Source organism: Dendrobium catenatum, unplaced genomic scaffold (assembly GCF_001605985.2).
Source record: "Dendrobium catenatum unplaced genomic scaffold, ASM160598v2 fragScaff_scaffold_1490, whole genome shotgun sequence".
Classification (NCBI taxonomy): Eukaryota; Viridiplantae; Streptophyta; class Magnoliopsida; order Asparagales; family Orchidaceae; genus Dendrobium; species Dendrobium catenatum.
Genome location: NW_021319952.1, coordinates 80,959 through 90,944, shown reverse-complemented (window position 1 = coordinate 90,944; position 9,986 = coordinate 80,959).

Genomic DNA, 9,986 nt, shown 5'->3' with positions numbered 1-9,986 from the left:
GAGCCTTTCCATGTTATCTTCTACCAGCCAAAACCAAAACTTTCATTTCATGCTGATGATCTGTCTGAAGGTTCTTCTCTCTAGAACTTTTCGCTGGTTGGATACTCTTTGGGTCAACGTCCTTACTATGAGCGGCTTCTCTCGGCTATGAGAAAGGTTTGGCCTTTGAAAGGTGCGATCTCTCTTTTATCGCTATATCTTCTACCAGCCAAAACCAAAACTTTCATTTCATGCTGATGATCTGTCTGAAGGTTCTTCTCTCTAGAACTTTTCGCTGGTTGGATACTCTTTGGGTCAACGTCCTTACTATGAGCGGCTTCTCTCGGCTATGAGAAAGGTTTGGCCTTTGAAAGGTGCGATCTCTCTTTTATCGCTAGACGATGGTTTTTTCCTTATTAAATTCTCATCCCATGAGGATTATGATGCTGTTTGGTCTGGGGGACCTTGGTTTTTACTTGGGAAACCATTTATTTTGCAATAATGGTCTCCCAAGTTTAAGCCTAAACGGGATGAGAACGCTTCCATTCCTATCTGGATCAAGATTGTGGATTTTCCTTTGGCGTTATGGATCCCAACTGCTATTTCAAAGATTGCAAGCTATATTGGTATTCCTTTGACTGTTGATTCTTTAACTGCGAAGAGATCCCGTCTTACCTTCGTCCGAGTTTGTGTTCTCATCTCCAAAGACTCACCTCTACCGGATGAAATACCTTTGGATATTGATGGTGAAGACTTAATCCTCAAGGTTCTCTATGATTGGAAGCCCACCCCTTGTGATGGTTGCCGTTCACTGGTTCACCCCTTCTTAATCTGTCCCAAAAACCCGAACCCCTCTCCACCTGTTTTACTTCCTCCACGCCCTCGTGGTAGAAGCTCCAGCCGTCCACCCCTTCCTAACTCTAGACCTAACTCCAAACCTCCTTCTCAGCCTGCACTTAATGTGCCTCCTCAACCTACAACTCCCCTTCTTAACTCTTCAGTTATTGCTACTCCCTCTGGGGATGCTGCTCTTCCAAATCAAAATGGTATCCTACCCTCTATTGGTGCATCTACCAATCCCACTATCAAATCTCTACCCACCGTTAACAACAATTCCCCTAACCTCCTCAAACCCGAAAAAACTATCATTATACCCAACCTGAATTCACCCAATGAAGATGCTTCTATGGAAGCTTCTTCTTCCTCCACACCTCCCTTCATTCCTAACATCCTCATTGGTTCATCCTCTTTGAACCTTTCCACCTCTAATAAATTCAAAGCCCTCCTGGAGGATGACCCTCCCTTGGAAGATGACCCTCCCTTGGATGCTGAAACCAAACCCCCTATCACTGAAAAACCCATCCAAAATATTCCTTCTCCATCCACCTCCTCCACCAAATCCCCAAACCATCCTCCTCTTAAAACTAATACCCAATCCTCTCCTCTCTCTAAGCATACTAGAGGGAAATCTACCAAAAAAGGCAAACCTTCAAAATCTAAATCATAATGTCCTATCCCAATATAGCTTGTTGGAACATAAGGGGGTTTAATAGACCCAACAAAGTTTTGTTCTGTAGAGATTTAGTTCGGGTTCACAACCTAAAATTTTTATGTCTTCTGGAAGCTAAAGTGATTCCTTCCTCTGTTGATGACGACTGGTTTCTTAGCTCTCATATGGTTTTTGAGAATGAATCTCATTGTCCTAATTTTGGCTGTTCTTCCTTAGGGAGGATTTGGATTTAATGGGACCCTTCTTTTGTCTCCTTTTCTCCTACTTTCCTCTCTTCTCAACTCATTCATGGTGTTATTTCCATGGGAACCCTCCCTCCTTTTTAGATTTCAGTCATTTATGCAGCAAACAATGTAGATGAAAGGGCTTCTCTTTGGAATAAGATCAGGGAATTGATTCCTTCTTCCCCTCTTCCTTGGTTGGTTATGGGAGATCTGAACTGTTACAGTTTTCATAATGAAAAGGCTGGTGGTAATCCTGTGCCTACTAGCAAACTTCTAGAGCTTAATGGGACTATTTTTGACTGTGTTCTGCATGACCTTGCTTCCGTTGGGTTGTTTTTCACTTGGCATAACCAAAGGGCTGATGAGCCTATTCACATCAAGTTAGACAGGGTGATGGTCAACTCCTGTTTTCTGGATCATTTTCCTATGGCCCATTATAAGATTGCTTCTCCTAATGGATATGACCACTCTCCTCTTATTACCTCCATTGCTTCTAACAATCGGTTTCCCAATCGGTTTTTATTTAAGAATTACTGGACTTTCATGGATGGTTTTTGGGAAGATGTACTTACAGCTTTTTCTCAACCTTCTAATAGGGGGCCTATATGTCATCTTCACCATTGCCTCCAAAATCTCAAAGGTGCTTTAAAGAAAAGGATTTGGGCTTCCTCCAACCATTTATCTAATCAAATTTTGGAGCTCAAGAATCAACAGCTTATTGGTTTAGAGCATATTCAATTGATGCCATTGGACCCATCTTTGAATTCTTCTTTAAAAATTATAAACAGCAACCTTACTAGCCTTCAAGCCTCTTGGGCTTCTTGGGTTTCCCAACGTGCTAAAGCTAACTGGCTTTCTCAAGATGTTGATGACTTAGGCTTCTTATATGCCAAGATTCGTGCAAGGAGGAACCACAACAATTTATTTGAAATCACTGATGATCAAGGGATTCATGCTACCCCTCAGGATATTGCTTCTGCATTCATTCGACACTTTAAAAACCTCTTCAACTCTCCAAAACCAATTAATGCTGATAACTTCTCTATTAATCCTGGTATTTGCATCCCTCAACACATGATGGATCCTCTGATTACTCCTTTTACTTATGATGAGATTAAGCTGGCGGTTTTTAGTGGGTGTGACTCTTCTGTTCCGGGGCCTGACGGATTCACCTTTGCCTTTTTTAAGAGAACTTGGCATATTTCTGGACCTGTCATTTGTAATGCTGCCATGGAATTCTTTAACTCCGGTTACTTACCTAGGAGTGTCAAAGCCACGGCTTTGGCTCTTATTCCTAAAGGAGCCCATGTTTCCTCTATTTCTGACTTCCGGCCCATTTCATTATGCAATGTGTTGTACAAATTCATGGCTAAGCTGGCGGCTAATAGACTTAAGTTGTTTTACCTACTATCATTCATGAAAGCCAAACGGGGTTTATCAAAGATCGTTGTTCTACCGACAATATTCTGCTAACAGCTGAAATTTTAAAAGATTTTAAAAACTCTTTTTGTGCCAAGTTGGACATTCTCAAAGCCTTTGACACTGTTTCTCACGACTTTCTTTTTCAAAGGCTTAGGCAGAAAGGTTTTCCGGAGTTATTCATTAAATGGGTCAAAGGATGCATCTCAAATGTTTTCTTCTCCATCTGCATTAACGGGGCTTTGAATGGCTTTTTTGGTTCCTCCTCTGGGTTAAGACAAGGTTGCCCCTTATCTCCACTTCTTTTCTGCATTGTTATGGACGGCTTCTCTTGTACCTTGGAGAACGGTAACACTCAATTCATTGGGCCTCAAATGAAAAATCTTTCCATTACGCACCTTCTTTATGCTGATGATGTTTTAGTGTTTGGAAAGGCCTCACCCTCTAATGCTCATACTCTTGCTAAAGCCATTTCTATTTTCTCTAATGCATCTGGCCTCTTTATTAATCAAGCAAAGAGTTCTATTATTTTCTCTAAGGATGCTGCTAATACCACTGCCATTTGTAATTTTCTGGGCATCACCATTCAAAGCTCCTTCCTCAAATATCTTGGGATACCTGTTGCTACTGGCCGCCTCAATTCTTCTCACTTCCAGCCACTCACGAGTAAAATTTTTACTCTACTGGATGGCTGGAAAGTTAAATTTCTCTCTTTTGCAGGTAGGGTTCAATTCATCAAGTTCACCATTGCTAATTATCTTGCTTATTGGATTAGAGGATCCATAATACCTAAATCCTGTTGTAAAGTCTTCTCTAGGTTTTGCTCCATGTTTCTTTTTCATGGCAAGATTAATGATAGAAAGCTCCATTTGATTTCATGGAGTGCCACTGCCATGCCTACCAGATTGGGTGGGATTGGTATTCCTTCTGTTGATGCTCTTATCTATGCCAACCACTGTGCTTTTATTTAGAGATTCTTTACTAGGGAAAATTTGGCTATTGCTTGGTTTAGAAATAAACACATTTCACCTTGGAAACCTCTTATTTCTACATCTTCGAAATTCTGGAGAAAGGTGCATGAAACTGCTTTCACTATTAAAGGGAATTTTTCTTTTACACCATCTAGAAATTGCAATTTATCTATGGAATGGGATCATTGGTGCAATGGTAAAGCTCTTATAGATATTATGCCTTCTTTCAAATTTGAGAAACATTACGTTCAATGCTACACTGACTTACATGGCTGGATATTACCACCTCACACCCCGACTTCGCTGCTTACTGAGATTATGGATGTGCATTTTTCTGTACACTGATTGTTTCTTGGAATGGCTCTATTAAACCTACCCTCTCAACTTTTTACAACAACTATTTTGGAGCTTTTGAGGAGGTTATTTGGCACAAATTTATTTGGCATAAGAAAAAATCTCTACGATTTTCTTCTTATGCCTGGATGGCTATGCTGGGTAAATTAAAAACTGCTGATCAACTTATTCTGAGAGGGATTGACGCTTTAGCTGCTTGCTCCTTTTGCTGTGTTGGTAGTGATTGCCATTCCCAAATCTTTTTTAGTTGTGACTACTCCTACATTATCATTACCTCCCTTTTACCACCTCTGGGAGCCTTTCTCTTAAGACCAAATCTGATGCAAATTTTTCAGTGGTTTGATGAATCTGTGGATTACCATTTCTGGGAGAAAAACTTTTGCTATTTTACCATTTGTTGCACTATTTATTACTTATGGCGTGAAAGAAATTCTAGGAGGTTTGAGAATGTTTAGAAAAGCCCCTCCCAACTGTTCTACATTATTCGTAATGCTATCATTGCCAAAGTTAAATACTGGAAGAGATTTGATGAGCTTAAAAGAAGATTCTTTTTTCTTTGTTAATTCTGTTTTGACTGCACCTGTTTTGTCCAACTTTTCGGTGGAGTCTATTATCTGGAGGTTGCAGTGGTTGGTGAATTCCCATATGGTTTTACCTTATGTTCTGTTTTACTGCTGCGAATGGATGGTTATGGACCGTAACTTCATAATGTTGTTTTGCTTTTTTCGGGTGACTGGAATCACATACTGTCTCAATTTGCTGCTGAGGCTGAATCTGGATGTTGCTACAAGTTTTTTGGTGGTACCTATATTTTTGTTCCTTCTACAAGTTGCCTGGACTGATATTTTGCAAGGACGACGATGAATGCTAGATTTTTCAGCTACCCCTTGGACGGCCATTATGGCAACCAGAGGTTTGTGTCCTACCCAGACCCTCCCGAGTTCAGATCATACATGATATCGGCAGGACAGCCTGAGTCCTTTTGGCTTTTCAGCCATTTTTGTTCTTTATTATTGCAGATTTGTAATTTTCATTTTAGAACTCCTTAACTTCTTTTAGTTAGGGAGTTATAGTTTTGGTTCTTACTTTACTTGTAACCTTTTTATATTAATGAATGGGCAATGCCCCAAAATTTCCCAAAAAAAAAAAATTATTTAAGCTTGAGTTTTAGATTAGTTTGAAATTAAGTAAAACTAATTTTATGTTTAGCCATTATTCCAGGCAATTTGGAGAGCAGTAAGAGATTGTTAATTTTGATAAATGTTGGACTTAATTAGAATATGTGTTACATCGTGAAGAATATTAAAAAGGACTTTTGTTACATAAAATATTTAAAATGATTTACGTTTGTAAGTGTTCAATTTATATAATTTAGAAGATGACTTCAGTGAGGAGAGTACTATAAGTCATTGAATTTGAAATATGAACAAATTAGCATGAAGCAGTTTTCATTTATGGAAATTTGTGAGGTAGAACATTAATTGATGCAAGTTGTGCAGGATGGATTGGCTATTTGCATCACTCATGTTGCTGTTCAAAGATCAATTAACCATTGATGACCAAATTTCCCCTATATATATAGAAGGGTGCAAGCATCAAGTTCGAAGGAACACATCGTTATAGGAGCTTAAATTACAGATACTTAGGATACTTAAACATGATCTGAGAAGGTTCCCGATGAATTTTATTTGTCAATTTTTTGGTGGTAATGTTATGATTTCATCACATGTTCACGATGAGGTCTGTGAAGTTGTCCTTCACCATGCCACTGATCAATTCATAATAATGTACGTTTAAGTTGAAGCTAGTAGTATTGAACCATGCTATGAGAATAACCCGACAGTCCAGCTAATATTATGTTGCCTATAATTCCCTAGGATCTAATGGAAGGATTGAACTTAATTATAACTCCTATAATGCCGTAGCTACTAAATTTTCAACATATATAAAAAAAAACTTTGATTTCAGCAAAACCTTAGGAATCCTAGTATATACACAAAACAATTAAATAGTTGATTACAAAATCATACCTTAGGAATCCTAGTCCAAAACCTGCATGTATACTTGATCTACTTGGTAAGACCTTTATCTCTTTTTAAAACATTAAAAGAACAAAATAAGCTTAACTAGCTCAGTAGATTCCATTCATTACCCCTCATAACTGACAATATACAAGGCAATTATTAAAAGAAGTTAATTAAAAAATATATGAAGACTTATGAGTTAGTCAATGAATAAGCAAAGCCTGAATGTTTTAGAGTTCTAGTATATATCTGATCTCAGAGCTAGCACTTATACTTTCATAACCATCAAGCCAATTTCACAGAAGTTTTCGGATGCTATACATAATTCTTAATTTCAGAGATTCACTTGCATTTCATTTTTACTTTCACTAAAAAAAATTCATAAAAAACTCAGAGTTTATTGAAAATATATTAGAATATTCCTTAAACTAAATATTAATATATGAAATGCACTGCTTAACATGCACATGCCCCAATGCATATTTATATCTCCACTTTCTCTTTTGCATCGCTTTACCTCCTACACCAGCCTCTAGCAAGTAGAGTAAGAATCCCTCCCACATCTACATCAAGCACATGAGGCTAGAAAATTACTTAGAGTATTGGTTAACCTCCCACACCTGCTTTAAGCAAGTGTGATAGAATCCCTCCCACATCTAAATTAGGTATATAGGGTCAGTAGAACATATTTAGGTACACTTTTTCACATACCAGAACAAAACTTCTAAATAGCCATGAAATGTAGAATGTAATGAAATGCAACAATAATTAATGTTAAATATTTAATGCAATGTACAAAAAATGCATAATTTTTTGATAAACTTACAATTCTTATAGAACACAATACTCACTGAACTTTTCCCTTTCAATTCCTACTTTCAAAGGTATATTCATCAAAACATTTCAAGATTTTTATATAGCTACTACTATTGATAGAAAAGCCTCAATTCAATAATATACTCATAAATTTATATAAAAAAAATCAACTGTTGAAAGTTCAATTGTATAAAGCCAAAATGTCCATAATAAAGAGTACAATAACATTAAAAACATCACATGGTGAAAACTTCATAAAACCCAAGAGAAATATATTTTTGTTTGTAACTTCTAATAAATTTATTGGAATTGAAATCAATGATAGGGGTTTAGGAGTCTACCTCTAGCTATATAATTTTTGGAACTAGCTTGACGGACAAATCTCAAACTTTGGCCTCTAAATCTTCCTCCTCATTCACTTTCTTCTTTATATTTCTTCTCTCTTCTCTAGCATATTGTTGGGTCATATAGAAATGGAAGTTGGTTCAAATATTTTTAAAATATAAGTTCCACCATTTTTATCTAATATTGTAGCACCCACTTCCAAGCACCGCAAGGCTCCTAAAGAATCCTCTAGATACCCCAGTGTATGCATACTTGAGACCTAGTGCCACAATGACAATTCCTGGAGCCATGATGTTCGACCAAATCTATTTATTTTGTAATTTTTTTATAATGTTCAGCCATACCTAAAAAATTGTGTACCTTAAATAAAGTAGTAAGCCTCGATCAAATTAGGGACCGCCCAAACTTTTTGGTGATCTACAGAGATATGAGCACTACTCATCATGTGCCCCAATAAAATCACTCTCCTCGGCCAAAACTCATATTTGAAGAATTTTATATATAACTAATGCTTCCTTAGAGTATCCAAAATAATCCTCAGATGTCTAGCATGATCTTCTTTAGAAGCAGAATAAAACAAAGTATTATCTATGTAAACATAACAAATTGATCCAAACAAATCTCTTAACACTAAATTTATCAAATTTATAAAGATAGCCGGTTCATTCATCTCCCCAAATGGTATGACTAAGAACTCATAATATACATATCTAGTATTAAAATAAGTTTTCATCATATCAGACTTTCTCACTTTCACCTTATAATCGTTAGCTCATAAATCAATCTTAAAAAATATAGATAATACAATAAGCTGAAAAAAATATATCAACAATTAGTGGTAAAGGCTAATTATTCTTGATCGTGTCTTTATTTAACTCCATGTAGTCAATGCGCATGCCCATTATACCATCATTTTTCTTTACAAATAGAACAAGTGCTCCCCATGGAGACACACTAGGATTTAAGATTCTTACGTCTACTAACTCTTGAAGTCAAATATTCTTTAACTCTTGAAGTTCCTAAGGTGCCATCCTATATGGAGCCTTAAAAATTAGGGTTATACCCAAAAATACAACAATAAAAACTCCATGTCTGTGCCTAGAGGTAAATTAACTAACTACTTAGCAAACACATCCAAAAATTCATATACTATCTGGATATTAGAAATATATATATATATATATATATATATATATATATACTCCCACTATAGATTGATGCCAAACATATCATGTAACCCTTCTTCCACACTAAAAGTAAACTCTGTCTCATGCTGCATCATAGTCCCTCTCCCGTAAACTAGTCTTAAGAAAGTATCATGCATATGCTGTCGTACAAAAGGTAGCACAAATAAAGATCAAAATACATCAAAGAGCTCCTCCTAACTAATTAAAGAGCTCAATCTCCCCTAAAAAGTTTTCTTCTGCTTGCCCATTTATAGGCTTTCTGCCTCACCATCTAACAAAAAGAAAGCTATAATTACATTCCTCTCAGGAGGACACTATATACTATTAAATATCTTCTCTAGCCTTCTCAAATAATCCTCTACTACCTTGGGGACAACAACATTGTAAAATCTAAGAGGCTTCAATCTCAAAATCATCTTTAGATGTTAGTCTACTTCATCAAATCTCATAAAAGGAATAATGCTCTGTACCTCACCAATCATTTAGGCTATCATACTAGCAGACTGTGAAATTGTATCAAAACTAACTATCAAAGAAATACTATGTACAAGAGCTACATGACTGCCACTCTACCCATTTGTTAGGTTTGGGTATGATGAATCCATACTTATAGAGAATATGCAACTGAACATATATGTATATGAAATCAAACAATAAGAAACATCCAAATAGACTCAAAATTATCCCACTTAATTTATAAATAAATTTTTATTTCTCTACTTTACTATATATTTTTCAAAATTATTGCTGATATCATAAAAGCTTGTCACAATCCTACCCACATGATTCTTATCGTGTTGAGCTGTGATAAATAACATTTAAAATCTAGTTTTCAAAATATTTTAGATTCTCTTCAAATATATATTTTAAATAAAAAATAAACTGTAGTGCTACAAAAATATCTAGAGTACTAAAAATAAACTCATCGACAAAATCTCTTTACATTTCATCAAAATATATATAAGATTTACACTACAACACATTGCTATAAAATAGAGTGACGAGCAAAACATTAAAAAATAGTCAAAACTATATAAAAATCAAACTAAAAAATACCTAAAAACTCAAATTAGATACCAAAAATAAGAAATAAAACCATAGTTGGCTTAAATAACTTAGAAGGCCACAAATATCGATCTAAATTTTTAATTTTTTAA